The sequence below is a fragment of the Nicotiana sylvestris genome, chromosome 1 (genome assembly GCF_000393655.2).
Source record: "Nicotiana sylvestris chromosome 1, ASM39365v2, whole genome shotgun sequence".
Lineage (NCBI taxonomy): Eukaryota > Viridiplantae > Streptophyta > Magnoliopsida > Solanales > Solanaceae > Nicotiana > Nicotiana sylvestris.
Window position 1 is genome coordinate 163300340 of NC_091057.1, and position 16465 is coordinate 163316804.

A 16465-nucleotide genomic window follows, 5' to 3' on the forward strand; every position below is an offset into this window, starting at 1 on the left:
AGTGATAAGCTTCTTCAGGAAGCTTATTTCCAATAGAGTACTTAAATAGATAAACATATTTACGGTGGAGTCCCATATGGATAATTAGGGTGTCCCAAGTCACCAATTTAATCCCGAATCGAGGAAAAGAATGACTTTGTTTAACCGTCCGCAAACCAGAAATCCGGATAAGGAATTCTGTTAACCCGGGAGAAGGTGTTAGACATTCCCGAGTTCCGTGGTTCTAGCACGATCGCTCAACTGTTGCATTTAGCTATTATCTGATTTTTACATGAATAACCTATGTGCTGATTCTACTTTTTATTGCTTTTACATATACATATTTATTCGAGAGAGTGAACGCCGTTTAAAGTATGTTTTCGGATTGCACCGCATCAAATGAACCCGCAATCTTAGGCACACTCTATTCAACGTCTTAGGATTTGGATTCGGGCCGCATAAAATGCCCACCCATATTTAGGAATGTAATTTACTAAAGCCGCGCCTAAAGATTTTAGCGCGTTATTATCTTTTGGGAGGGCCGTGAAATTCGCTAAACGGCCCTTCCCGGCTTCTAAAAAAAATCTTAAACCTTTACTGAGGGTCCTGCAAATTTTTTTTTTTTTTATTATTTTTTTTATTTGACGAAGCTCGTCTCATTTATTTATTTATTTATTTTAAAAAAAAGGAAAGTAACTACATTTCTATTTTTATTTGTCTCTAAATAAAAAATATCCTGGTTAATTACATGCTAAAAAAAACCATAACTTATTTAATTAATAGATTACAATAGATGCTAACGAAAATTATACTCGAACTTGTAAAAATGGAAAATTGTTTCGCGCCTTATTCCATAAGCTAATATTACTAAAAATGGAATTATGTATATAAAAAAACGTACAAGATTGACTAATGTTACTACAATTAGCCATTTTTAACTGTGGTGAGGTTAACTAAATGATCAAAGCTATAGACTAATTCATTAACCCTAATGGATTCGCAATTTAACTATACTAAATGCTTATTGAAACTACTCTACATTAGTGTAAGTATACTTAATTATTAATACATAAAATTATCGACTACGGCCTTTATTTATTTATTTATTTATTTATTTTTATTATTATTATTGGAACTATAATGTTGACACTACCTAACCACCTTAAATTTACATTTTTATCAAGTCCACAATCTATCTATGTGAGATTATTTGTAACATGAATTAATGCTAATACTGATGAGAGTATAATCACTTAAGAGGATTAATGGAAATTAGTTTTAACCATCTAAACGAAATACTAATCGGGCTTTGACTAAGTACTCTATCTCGTTTGTGGACTACTTGAATATATGCATGAAAACAAACAACTAACTAGAGATATGCTACTTATCATGATTTACCCCATTAATCTAACAAAATTGAAAGGTTCATGTTATAGCAGCGCATGACCATTTATACAATTCCTTCTCTTTTCAATCCAATTATACAAAAAAAAAATGAAAACAGTTCACAAAGAAAAACTAAATAGACCAAATTGTCTACTATCTACTTTATTGAAGCGATTGGATTTTATTGTTGCATTTCAATTTCAAAGCTTTATCACTACAAGATTCGAATGTGTACCTGGAATTCGAATTACAATAAGAGAGAAAAGAGGTCAGGAGCAACAATGTATAGCAGTAGCACAACAACAGAATCCCACAGCAAATAACAGCAACAAAAACCAGCAATAACCAATGTAACAATGGTCAGAACCAAACTGAAAAATCCCGGAAAGCCTGACTGAAAATCAGTAGCACTAAACGCAATCCACAGAGGCAGTAACAAAGTTCTGATTTTAGTAGTAAAGAAAAGGACCTCACTTTCAGTTTTTAGCTCTCAAAGACTGATTTTTAGTTCTGAAAAATTAGCCTATTTCTCCCTTTTAAGTTCTGAAAATTTTTCTTCTCTCAATTTTCAGTCCCCCTTTTCTATATCAACTCCTCCTATTTATAGGCTAGAACTAAACATTATTTATTCAAAGTTTTTCACTTTCAGCCTGTATATTCCCTCCCATGTGCATCTATACACTTTTATCATTAATCCTATGCTTATTTTCTGATTTCCCACCCTTAAAGATACCAGACAGGGTGTATTCTGCACTACTAATTCCCTTTTCATTAAATAATTCATTAATTTAACTGTACAATGAATATTCAACTGGCAGACTACTAACACTAAATATTTTAAATCTTTTAACACCCAAAAATACCCCTGAAAACCCCCTATTATTATTGCCTTGCCCTCACTCTTAACAATCTATATTTAAACCTCTCTGATTTACAACTACACCAAATCACTACACAGCTACAACCAATCCTTAAGTCAAATTCACACAAATGATTCAAGCATCAAAACAGACCAACGAAGTGATTCAGGTTGTATTCGTCCAAACAAAGCAGTCATAAACTAACTATTCGACGAAGTTGTTCAAATCGAATGTAGCTTATAACGCACACTCAAACAAACAGAAGAAAAACTTTAACCAAATAAAAAGGTCTTGAAGAAGAAGGAGAACTAATGAACAAGACAAGATTACAAAATAACACTTTAAACAAAGAATCAATAATCCGAAAAATAGAATGAACAAGACAAGATTACAAACAACACTTAAAACCAAAAACCATAACATAAAATAGATCAAAATGAACTAAATAATCTTGAAAGAAAAATCTGAAACTTGAACGAACCCAAGTCGAAACTCGGATTTGAACTATTGGAGGTCGAACGGAATGTTTGTGAGCGTTGAAAAAGGACGAAGCAGAAGCTGGTCGTTTGGACTGTGGCGGATTAGCATGGAGGGACGAGGGTGGTCATGAGGAGTAGCAGCGGCAGCAGCGATTGAAGAGAGGAGCTGGGCAGCAGCGATTGAAGAGAGGAGCTGGGCAGCAGCAGCAGCAATGGTGGTTTCCTTAGTTGTCCATGGCTGCTGGACGGTGAGTGGGTGGCGGGGAGCTGGTGGCTTTTAGGTTAAGTGTTTTGGAGAAGAAGAGAGGGGGTGGCGGATGGGTTTAGTTTAGGTTTAGGGTTTTTTAGTTTGTTTTTATGAAATGTAAGATAGGTGGGGTCTTTGGGTTATGGACCAAGTAGGGTATGGGTCATGGGTGTGGGCCTGGTATTGTTTTGGGTTGGGTAGAAGTGTTTTGGGCCTATTTTTAATTCCAAAAATTGGCCCAATCCGAGTTTGTTCTTCTTATTATTATATATATATTTATTTTTTTGATAAAACTAAAATTCTAAATTGAGTTACAAACTAAATTAACTCCAAAAATACTAATTAAACTCTTAACAACAATTATCATACACAATTAAACATCAATTAAAACAAAATTGCATAATTTGACATTAAATGCTAACAATGCAAAAAATTCCTATTTTTTGTGATTTTCATTTTTGTAAAACAAACTTAATTAAATACTAAATGAAAATGTGATATATTTTATAATTTTATTAGTTAAAACAAATAAACATACACTCATAAAAATTCAAATAATTATACAAAAATACCACAAAAATAACAAAAATTGCACACAAAGGAAAATTATTTTATTTTGAATTTTTGGGAGTAATTCTTTCATAGGGCAAAAATCACGTGCTTACAGATGCCCCTCTTTGCCCGAAAAACATGAAGGATTTTCGTGCAAAGATAAAGTGAGCGATTTTTGCCCATCCGAGTACTCCGCGTGAAGCATTTTTTGAAAGATTTGACCGAACTTTTGCTTCAGAGGTTTCCTACATATCCTGGGCTAAACAGGAATCAGGTCAATGTAGTTCGGGAAGTTATGGTAGCTGGGACTACCAGGGAACTGTGGTTCTGCTGTTACTGCTGTTGTATACTGTTACCACTGCCTTACTGATCTCCTTATTACATCGTATCCAAAAAGAAAACAAGAAAATCAGAAGCTAGGCTAGCCTATGGATCACAAGATCTTATCTATTTTCAACTTGTCTTTGGTGCCTTGCTTTCTTGTCGGATTGTGTTTCTTCCGCCGTTTCTTTCTTCTGAAAACTTGGGGATGGCACTGGTCTTTTGCTTTTCTGAATCCCAGTTCTCACTATCTTGTTCGGTCCGCTGGGATATGGCTTCCTCCACTAAACTTTCAGAGGTTTCTCTGGGGATACGGCTTTTCTTCATCAGATTTGTTATGCTGGGAACAATTGAGGCTCAAAGGCCGCTTCTTTTGAGATTTGTCCTATTTTCCCTTTGACTTATGCGCTTGAATTTGTGCTGGACTTCTCGTTGTAACATTCTGCCTTCTTTCTGATTTCTGAATTTGGACTTATGCTGGGACCTCTTGTTGCAACCTTCTGCTTCCCGGTGCTGGGGATTTTTATTGTTTCCTGCTGGGGATTCCTATTGTAACCTTCTGCCTTCCGGAGGGGTTACTGATTTCAAGACCTGAAGTATAAGACTGAAAAGTATTCCTCTCGTTATACAGGTGGGCTCCTGAAACATGAAATGTAAAGACTGAAAAGTATTCCTCTCGTTATACAGGTGGGCGCCTGATACGTGAAATGAAAAACAGAAATGTATGCCCTCATTATACTGGTGGGCGGCCTAGGACATGAAATTAAATAGAGAAGTATACCCTCATTATACTGGTGGGCGACCTAGAACACGAAATGTAAAGACTGAAATGTATACCCTCATTATACTGGTGGGCGACCTAGGACATGGAATGTAAAGACAGAATTGTATACCCTTATTATACTGGTGGGCGACCTAGGACAGGAAATGAAAAATGCATACCCTCATTATATTGGTGGGCGACCTAGGACAGGAAATGAAAAATGCATACCCTAATTATACTGGTGGGCGACCTAGGACATGGAATAAAAAATGCGTACCCTCATTATACTGGTGGGCGACCTAGGACATGAAATGTAAAGATAGAATTGTATACCCTCATTATACTGGTGGGCGACCTATGACATGGAATAAAAAAAATAGAAATGTATACCCTCATTATACTGGTGGGCGACCTAGGACATGAAATGTAAAGACAGAATCGTATACCCTCATTATACTGGTGGGCGACCTAGGACATGAAATAAAAAAAATGTACTTGGATTTGTTTCCTCGTTCCTCCGAGAAATTTTTTAACAATGCCAGAAAATTTTCTGCCCCGATTTTGGTGACCTTCTTTGTGGCGTGCTTTTCTGCCATCATCAACCTTTATTTTCCTGTAAAAATCAAAGAAAACTTTGTTAGTTTTAACATGGTGAGTGATGGTGTCACTCCTGCTGGGGGATGATTTTTCCTTTCCCTTTCCCTTGCTCTATGCTCCCAAAACTGGTTGGGGATAAAGTTGCTTGCTGGAGATGATATTCCTGCTGGGGATGATTTTCCATTTATCTCTTCCCCGCTTTTTGTTTCAAAACATGCTGGGGGAGTTCTCTTCAACTCCAAAACTACTCCCTTAAAAGTTTATTTTCTCCCAGCACTGCAAGGCATAAAATGTTATCATCTAGGGATAACGTTATTGAGGATAAGACTGTTAGGGTTATCTTGTTGCGGATTAATTCTCTCTCCCTCTTTCCCCCTTTCTGTTTTGTCTGACCCCTTTGGACCTTGGTCAGTGATCTATCGAAATTCTAACGGGGATCTTTTTGGAACTTGGTTCACAAGTCTTTAAACCTCTGATTCCCGCTTTTCTTCATGTTCCCCTTAACTTTCCAGGCCAGTTTGTCATTTGGTTTTGCAACAAACGCCTTTTGTCTTATTGTCTTGACTTTGGCCTGTCCCCTTCGTATTTTTGCTTTGCACCCTTTCGGCCCCTGATAGTAAACTCTGAAAAATCCTTCTCGAAACAAATTTCTGGAAAAAATCTTTTTAGACAAAGAAAATGAAAAGATAGAAAAAGAGAAAAATCTTTCTGAGCAAACGCTGGGGGAGAAGAAACGAAAAGAACTTATATGGACGGTATGACTGGTCTCAACGATCATGTCATGCATTACGGATTAATCAACCCAGTCTATTTGCATCAATCAATCTTCCTGATGGCCTCACTTGCTGGGGATAAATAGGTGCTCACCTCTTCGCAAATCCAGATCCTTTTTGCCAATCTATCTTGTTGCCTTATATTGCGCTTCAAGGGGTTTTCACTAAAAAGACTCTCTCCTTTCCCTCAGCTCCTGTCGCCTTATGGTGCCTGTGAAGGTTTTCACCGATAAGACTCTCTCATTTCATTTCTCTCATCTTTTGTTGCCTTATGGTGCCTGTGAAGGTTTTCACCGATAAGACTCTCTCATTTTATTTTTTCAGCGGGGAATTGGAGTGTTGCCGATATGACTCTCTCTTCTGGAGATTCTTTTCGGCTATCAATTCATTTCCAGTTTATGATCCTCTTCTTGCTGGGGATCAGTGCATTATTCTCGGCTTTCATTTGCCTGACTTGCCACCTCTCGGATATTGATCGGGAGGTCTTTTTTGGACATCGATGTTGGTTTCGGTGTGGGGCTAAAAGAAAGGCTATCAAAAATTCAAAATAACTTTGATGGGTGAACTACTACAACTCTTGGAACCAAACCTTTTTTTTTAAACTTTAAAACCTAACTTCTGCCCCAGTTTTCTTTGCTTGGAGGATTTTATTTTTGTTACACTATGTTGAACTATGCACACTATGACCGAGCCATGAGGCGCCTACGTATCCTCTTTGAGGAATCAGGTCAAACGTAGTTCCCATCGATTCCTTTGTTTTTCTTATGACCTTTATCTTGTTTTCATTTTTTTTTTATATATATTCCCTTTTTCATATATTTTTTAGTGATTCCAAAAGAGGGGTATGAAAGATTAAATAAGGCTCAAAGGGGGAATCAAAGGTTAAAAGTGTTTGGATAGAAGAAAGAATTGTCTCCGTCATTTCATTATCCAATAAATACCAAGTACAAACAAACGAACCAATAACTATCATAATCAAAGAAATTACGCATAATATCTTTTAACTACATCAGAATTGATAGCCATGTCGACGCATCTTCCTTCGATATCTGTTAGACATAAAGCGCCGTTGGATAACACTCTGGTCACAACATAAGGACCTTGCCAATTTGGGGCGAACTTGCCTTTTGCTTCGATCTGATGTGGGAGGATCCGTTTCAATACTTGCTGCCCTACTTCAAATTTTCTGGGGCGCACCTTCTTATTGTATGCCCTTGCTATTCTCTTCTGATACAACTGACCATGACACACTGCTACCAATCTTTTTTCGTCTATCAAGCTCAACTGCTCCAGTCGAGCTTTGACCCATTCATCATCATCAATCTCAGCTTCAGCGACAATCCGGAGGGACGGAATTTCGACCTCCGCTGGTATTACTGCCTCAGTTCTGTATACCAACAAATAAGGAGTTGCACCTATGGAAGTCCGGACTGTAGTGCGATAACCCAACAAAGCAAAGGGTAATTTCTCGTGCCATTGTCTAGATCCTTCCACTATCTTCCGCAGTATCTTCTTGATGTTCTTATTGGTTGCTTCAACTGCTCCATTCGCCTTGGGACGATATGGAGTGGAATTACAGTGTGTAATCTTAAACTGTTCACATACTTCTCTCATCAAGTTGTTGTTAAGATTAGCACCATTGTCCGTGATTATCACTTTCGAGATCCCAAATCTACAGATGATATGGGAATGGACAAAATCCACCACTGCCTTCTTGGTTACTGACTTGAAAGTTTTGGCTTCAACCCACTTAGTGAAATAATCGATGGCTACCAGAATGAACCTGTGACCGTTCGAAGCTGTCGGCTCAATAGGCCTAATGACATCCATGCCCCATGCCACAAATGGCCATGGTGCTGACATTGTGTGTAATTCCGTTGGTGGAGAATGAATCAGATCTCCGTGTATCTGACACTGATGGCGTTTTCGTACGAAACTGATACAATCATGCTCCATAGTGAGCCAATAATATCCCGCTCGTAGAATCTTCTTTGCCAATACATATCCGCTCATATGGGGCCCACAGACTCCAACATGTACCTCTATCATCACTATCGTGGCTTGACCCACATCAATACATCTCAGCAATCTCAGATCTAGGGTTCTTTTGTACAACATTCCTCCGCTGAGGAAAAATCCATTTGCCAGTCGTCAAATGGCTCTCTTTTGATCTCCGGTTGCCTACTCCGGATATATCCCCATCCTGAGGTATTCCTTTATGTCGTAAAACCACGGCTCGCCATCCACTTCCTCCTCTACCGCGTTGCAATAAGCATGCTGATCACGAACATGAATGTGCAATAGGTCGACATAAATTTTGTCTGGGTGGTGTAACATTGATGCCAAGATGGCCAATGCATCGACAACCTCATTATGAACTCTTGGGATGTGTTTGAATTCCACTGATCGAAATCGCTTGCTCAGATCGTGCAAACATTGTCGATAGGGTATGAGTTTCAAATCACGTGCTTCCAACTCACCCTGAATCTGATGCACCAGGAGGTCCGAGTCTCCCAAGACCAAAACGTCCTGGACATCCATATCTGCAGCTAGTCGCAGACCCAAAATGCATGCTTCATACTCGGCCATGTTGTTGGTACAATAGAAATGTAGCTGAGCTGTAACAGGATAGTGACGTCCGGTTTCAGAAATGAGTACTGCTCCTATTCCAACCGCTTTCGCGTTTGTGGCTCCATCAAAGAAAAGCTTCCAACTTGGTTCCTCGGGTAGTTCCAGCTCACCTATATGTATTACTTCCTCGTTCGGAAAATACGTCTTCAAAGGCTCGTATTTTTCATCAACGGGATTCTTAGCCAAATGATCGGCCAGTGCTTGGGATTTCATGGCCGTCCTCGTCACATAGACGATATCAAACTCTGTGAGCAAAATTTGCCATTTTGCTAACCTCCCTGTAGGCATAGGTTTCTGGAAAATGTACTTTAATGGATCCAAACGGGAAATGAGATAAGTAGTATATGAGGACAAATAGTGCTTCAACTTCTGAGCCACCCAAGTTAGGGCACAACATGTCCTCTCGAGTTGAGTGTACTTGACCTCATATACTGTAAACTTCTTGCTAAGATAATAAATGGCCTGCTCCTTCCTTCTTGTAATGTCGTGTTGCCCCAATATGCAGCCAAACGAATTCTCCAAGACCGTTAGATAAAGAATTAATGGTCTCCCCGGCTCAGGTGGGACCAACACAGGTGGATTTGACAAATACCCTTTGATCTGGTCGAAGGCTTCTTGACACTCCGCCGTCCAGTCTACCGCAGCATCTTTCTTTAGCAGCCGAAATATGGGTTCACAAGTCGCCGTGAGTTGAGCAATGAACCTGCTGATATAGTTTAGTCTTCCCAACAGACTCATTACCTCCGTTTTGTTCTTTGGCGGTGGCAAATCCTGGATGGATTTGATCTTGGATGGATCCAATTCAATACCCCGTCGACTGACGATAAATCCTAACAGCTTTCCTGATGGAACCCCAAAGGCGCATTTGGCCGGGTTGAGCTTAATATCATACCTTCGAAGTCTTTGAAAAAATCTCCTTAGGTCTGCTACATGGTCTTCCTGACGCCAAGACTTTATGATCATATCATCTACGTACACCTCAATTTCTTTGTGTATCATGTCGTGAAACACAATAATCATTGCTCGCATGTACGTTGCCCCAGCATTCTTCAGTCTGAACGGCATGACCCAGTAGTAGTAAGTTCCCCATGGTGTAATGAAAGCTGTCTTTTCCGCATCTTCTTCGTCCATTAAGATCTGATGATATCCTGCATAGCAGTCCACAAAGGATCCGATCTCGCGCCCAGCGTAATTATCGATCAGGATATGGATGTTGGGCAATGAAAAATTATCCTTAGGACTTGCTTTGTTGAGATTTCGGTAGTCGATGCATACCCTGATTTTCCCATCCTTCTTCGGCACTAGTACCACATTGGCCAACCACTCGGGATATCGAGTGACCCGAATGACCTTCGCCTGCAGCTGCTTAATCACCTCTTCTTTGATCTTCACACTCATCTCTATTTTAAATTTCCTTAGCTTTTGCTTGACCGGAGGGTATCCCGGGTCAGTGGGCAATTTGTGAACCACTAGATTGGTGCTTAATCCCGGCATATCATCATATGACCATGCGAAAACATCTTTGAATTCCACGAGGGTTTTGATCAATTCCTCCCTGACATTTGGCACAATGTGGATGCTGATTTTGGTTTCTCTGACATTATCTGTGTCACACCTCCTTTTTCCGCACCCGTGAGGGTACAAGGGAGTTTTTCCAATTAAGGGACAATCGAAACGGGATTTAATTATTTATTTCAGAGTCGCCACTTGGGAGATTTAGGGTGTCCCAAGTCACCAATTTTAATCCCGAAGCGAGGAAAATAATGACTCTATATTACAGTCTGCATGCCAGAAATCCGGATAAGGAATTCTGTTAACCCGGGAGAAGGTGTTAGGCATTCCCGAGTTCCGTGGTTCTAGCACGGTCGCTCAACTGTTATATTCGGCTTGATTATCTGATTTTATACAAGTGTGAACTTATGTGCAAAATTTAACTTTTAAACCGCTTTTGTCATTTACTGTTATTTTATCAAGAATTGCAACGTCGTGAAAACATACCTCGAACCATGTCACATCAATGCACCCGTGGTTGTTGACATATTTCGACTCGGTTGAGATTTGGATTTGGGTCACATAAATGTGCACCCGAATTAAGGAGAATAAATTATTAAGACGTGCCTAAAGCAACTAGCGTATTGTTGTTTTGGATAAGGCCGAAAAATTTGCTAAACGGCCTGTCCCGAATTCTAAGTGTTTTAATATATATACAGTTAGAGGGCCCCGAGGCTGTGTATATTTTTGTTTGACGAGGCTCGTCTCGTTCTACTTTTAAAAGGAATTCACGACGTCATGGACATGCCTCTCGAACCACGTCACAATCAATGTACCCGTGATTAGAAATACACTTCGAATCCGTCGAGATTTGGATTTGGGTCACATAAATGTGCACCCGAGTTTAAGAAGGTAAGGTTTATTAAAGCGTATCCTAAAGAGACTAACGTGTAGTTATTTTTAGGAGGGTTGTGAGGTTTGCTAAACAACCCGTCCTGGAAACTAAATGCTTCAATAATATACATTTAACAAGGGCCCCGCATCTGCGCGTTTTGTTTATTTCCATCGAGGCTCATCTCGTTCTTGTTTTAAAAGGATATCCTATAGCAACTACGTTTCTTGCCGTGTTTGTCTCTATCAATTGAAAAACAGTAGATAGTCCTAATTAATTACATGCTGGCAAGTTGTTTGTAACGGAATTCGGAAATGCTAAAAAAATCGGGACCGAAGCTGCGTGCACAGTCGGCCGAACAAATAATCATGGGCCCAAATCCAGCCCACGCGCGGTTGGCCAGACCTGGGCCACTGCTCGTTCGATGCGGGTCTGCCTGGTCTGTTTTCGACCTGGGCTCGACCTTCATGAGGTTGAGATTGTAAACCCTGTGTTCTTTATCTTAAAACATGGTTTTAACAGTTATATGGCATTTTATGGGAAAGGAAAGTACTTAATTAACAGTGTACGATTTTCATGCTTGGCATACATTATATGATTATACTACACCATTGCACCAAATCTAAGATACAACCTATTGCCTTAGGCATACTCTTATCACCATCACATATACACAATTCAACTACCATTCGTTAACAATTGTTGGGCCTGAAGGCTATTTCCAGCATCCAAAACAAGAATAAAATTTTTCTACATTACATGATATTTAAAGTAGCAAACTATGTATAAAAAACATTCTTCAGGTCTTTTCATTTACATTCATGCTCAAGTTTCCAGCTACATCGGACAGTGTATTAGGTGTGGTATAGAAAGGAAAGGAAGAAAGAGAGGTAATCAGCTGAGTAGTATGCAACGAATACAGCAGCAGCAGACACACAGCAACAACACAACAACAACCAACCAAACCAAGTGTTTTCCACAGCCACAGACAACCAACAATGTCTCCCAGAATACAAGGACTAGCAGATAGTCGAGTACCAAGCCAGTAATCCCAGGAAAGAGTAAGGAAATAACAGCAATAACTGAGGGTTCAAATGCAGTAAAACCACCAGTTCAACATCCACAAACAACTCAGTCAATGCAAGCAACAGAACTTGGCCAAGACAGCTTGACCAATATGCACTCTTATACAACTTTCAGGCAGTGTTTGATTACAATGTCTATTGGAAACTACCTTATGTTTATACTGTTATGATTTGGGACTCACTAGACCTCTCTTCAAACTAAAGTTTTTTCAGCCTTTTGTTTTGTTTTTCTGTTCTGAAGACTCCCCCGTCCAGCCCTTCTTAGGTTCTCAAAGGACCTATTTATAGGCCAAATGACCCAGTGCAGCTGAGCTGCCCTCATGCTGCAACTCGCAGCCTGCCCATACTCTGTTAAACCCATGCTTGAGCATCTCTTGATGCCAGCCATTGGTTCCCCACGCCTGGTTTTGTTTAATCAAGAGTTATGGGCTCATTTTATTATTCATTTTAAGCCCCATACCCTTGTGTCTTGTTCCCCATTGGTATTAGTTTAATCTTAATTAGTGCCCTACTTGTCAGCTTCATTTAAACTAACCTTTTCTGCCCTTTTCAAACCCCAGATTACCCCTGTTTAACCTTGATTATTACTGCCCTGCCTATTGCAGTATCAGGGCACTTTGGGCTTTGATCATTCGATTTCAGAACTGCCCCAGCCTGGCTTTTTAATTGTTTACAATGTAGTTACAAACTAACATTCATAGGTAATGCCCAACATTCAAATCACAATACAGGCCCATTCAGAATATTTGAACATTCAGTCGTAGGAGACTAATCGACGACATTTATCAGGTCGACTACACTAATTATAACAGGTAATAATCAGTCGCTCATATAAACAATACGTTCAGGGACCTAAAGGGCATCAGACAACTTTTGTTCAATTACTGGGGGGGCCTATATGAATTAACTCATTTGACGACTAATATAATTGACGCACATGTATATCACAGAGTACATTTAGAACACAAACAGAAAACAACTGACCAAATAAGAGGCCTTTGACAGAGATGGAAGAAATCCGAATGAAAATAACAAAATAACAAACAAACATAACGAAGCATGCTGACAACTTAATTAGAACCAAACAAAGAGAAAAGGAAACTTACCGAAAAAGTTTGAAATCAAAACGGACCCAAATCAGACTCAACTTCGAACTCTTGAGGCCGAACAAACTTTAATCAAGGTGTTCTCACATGAGAACACCTTGATTAAGGTCTATTAGACCTCAAACCCTTGTCAAGACCGGCCGGATTCCCCAGGTGCATGTGTTCTAAGGTCTGGATTTTCAGATCTGGATTTTTAGGAGTTGTGGGTAGATTCGGACCAAACCAAGCTTGGTTTGGTCACGAGGAAGGTCAGGGGAGTGTCTGATACAAAGATGGTGAGGTTTGGTATAGATCGAGTTTTGTCTCGAATCTTCAAATCCAGATTCGAGACGATAGGAGGTGATTCGAGGTTCATGGTTAGTGGATTCGTGTTCAGGGGAGTGAGGGGGTCTTAGGGTGTTCGGGAGGTGGCCACCGGCGTTCATGCCGCCGGGTTTTGGTGGAAGGGAAACTAGGGCGGCTTGCTAGGGTTTGGGGGTTTCAGGTTGGGGAAGGAGACGAGTGAGGGGTGGGGTTCGGATAGGGGGTGCGGGGTAAAGGGCTGAGTTTATATATGGGGAGGTTGATCGGATCTGAGCCGTTAGATCAGACGATCTCAACGGCTTGGAACTGATGGTGAGAAATGAAACGGGGTCGTTTGGTAGTTGAACGGGGTCGTTTGGTTTAAGTGAGGGGTTGGGTCAGATTGGTTATTGGGTCGGGTTTGAACATGGGTTGCTGAAAGAGGTCCTGAGCCGTTGGATCGAGAGTTTGAACGGCCCAGATCAGACGCATGATGTGGCGGCGTTTCGGGAGGTGGTCAGGGCAGGCCTGGTTTGGACCGGATTTGAGTGCTGGTTTGGGCCTGTTTTTGTCTTATTTTTGGGCCCAAATTGATTTCAACTCTTTTTCTTTTGTTTTCCAATTTAAAGAAAAAATGAAAAATAACAAAACAAAATAAATAATAAGACAAATTAAAACAAATAACAATGTAGCACTTCAACGTAATTATCATACCAAATTAAATGTTTAAGTAAGTTAAATCACAACCTAGAACGAACGATGCATATTTATATTTTGAACTTTCTTTTAATGACACATATTTTTGTATTTTGTTTGATAATGATTAAATGCAAAAAATGGACAGACACACAAATGACTAGCAATACATGTCATGAAAAATTTGTACTGCGGGGTCATCTGTCACTATTATTTTTTGTTTTCCTTTTGGAGTGATTGCTCGTGAAGCAAAAATCACGTGCTTACAGCTGCCCCTCTTTGCACGAAGACACGAAGGGTTTTCGCGCAAAGATAAAGCGAGCGATTTTTGCCCGTCCGAATACTCCGTGCGAAGCATTTTTTGAAAAAGATTTGACCGAACCTTTGCTTCAGAGGTTTCCTACATATCCTGGGCTGAACAGGAATCAGGTCAATGTAGTTCGGGAAATTTTGGTAGCTGGGACTACCCTGTGACTGTAGTGCTTGCTGCTGTTGTGCGCTGTTGTATGCTGCTGTAGGATGCTACCGCTCACTGATCTCCTTGTTACATTGATCTTGAAAGGAAAAACAAGAAGTTAAGCTAGAGTATGAGATCTCATCTATCTCCAATTTGTTCTTGTTGTCTTGCTTTCTTGTCGGCTAACGCTTTCCTCTGAACGCCTTTTGTGAACTTGGCAGATTATGCTGGTCCTTCGCCTTTCTGAATGCCAGTTTTCATCACTTTGTTTGATTTGCTGGGAACATGGCTTTCTTCTTTAAATCTTCCAATGGTTTCTTCAGTGGTATGTTTCTTCATCAGCATTGTCATACTGGGCATGCTACAATGTTTCCGAACTGCTTCTTCTGAGACGCGTTCCTTCTTCCTTTTGAATGCGCGCTTGCTTTCGCAGCCTTCTGCTTCTTGGCGCTGGGAATTTTATTCTTCCCTGCTTGGGGATCTCTGTTGTAACCTTCCGTCTTCAGGTGGGGCTACTGATTCCAAAATCTAGAGCTAAAAAGTATTCCCGCATTTTACTGGTGGGCGACCTAGAACTTAAATGTATTCCCGCATTATACTGGTGGGCGACCTAGAACTTAAAAGTATTCCCGCATTATACTGGTGGGCGACCTAGAACTTAAATGTATTCCCGCATTATACTGGTGGGCGACCTAGAACTTAAATGTATTCCCGCATTATACTGGTGGGCGACCTAGAACTTAAAATGTATTCCCGCATTATACTGGTGGGCGACCTAGAACTTAAATGTATTCCCGCATTATACTGGTGGGCGACCTAGAACTTAAATGTATTCCCGCATTATACTGGTGGGCGACCTAGAACTTAAATGTATTCCCGCATTATACTGGTGGACGACCTAGAACTAAAATGTATTCCCGCATTATACTGGTGGGCGACCTAGAACTTAAATTTATTCCCGCATTATACTGGTGGGCGACCTAGAACTTAAAAGTATTCCCGCATTATACTGGTGGGAGACCTAGAACTTAAATGTATTCCCGCATTATACTGGTGGGCGACCTAGAACTTAAATGTATTCCCGCATTATACTGGTGGGCGACCTAGAACTTAAAAGTATTCCCGCATTATACTGGTGGGCGACCTAGAACTTAAATGTATTCCCGCATTATACTGGTGGGCGACCTAGAACTTAAAAGTATTCCCGCATTATACTGGTGGGCGACCTAGAACTTAAAAGTATTCTCGCATTATACTGGTGGGCGACCTAGAACTTAAAAGTATTCCCGCATTATACTGGTGGGCGACCTAGAACTTAAAAGTATTCCCGCATTATACTGGTGGGCGACCTAGAACTTAAAAGTATTCCCGCATTATACTGGTGGGCGACCTAGAACTTAAATGTATTCCCGCATTATACTGGTGGGCGACCTAGAACTTAAATGTATTCCCGCATTATACTGGTGGGCGACCTAGAATTAAAATGTATTCCCGCATTATACTGGTGGGCGACCTAGAACTAAAATGTATTCCCGCATTATACTGGTGGGCGACCTAGAACTTAAATGTATTCCCGCATTATACTGGTTGGCGACCTAGAACTTAAATGTATTCCCGCATTATACTGGTGGGCGACCTAGAACTTAAATGTATTCCCGCATTATACTGGTGGGCGACCTAGAACTTAAAAGTATTCCCGCATTATACTGGTGGGCGACCTAGAACTTAAAAGTATTGAAATTGCTTCCCCGTTCTTTCGAGAAAATTTTCGACAATCGGCAGAAAATTTTCTGCCCCGGTTCTTGGTGATTTCCCTGACGTTACATCTTGCTGCCATCATTAATCCTTTGTTTTCCTGCAGCAGA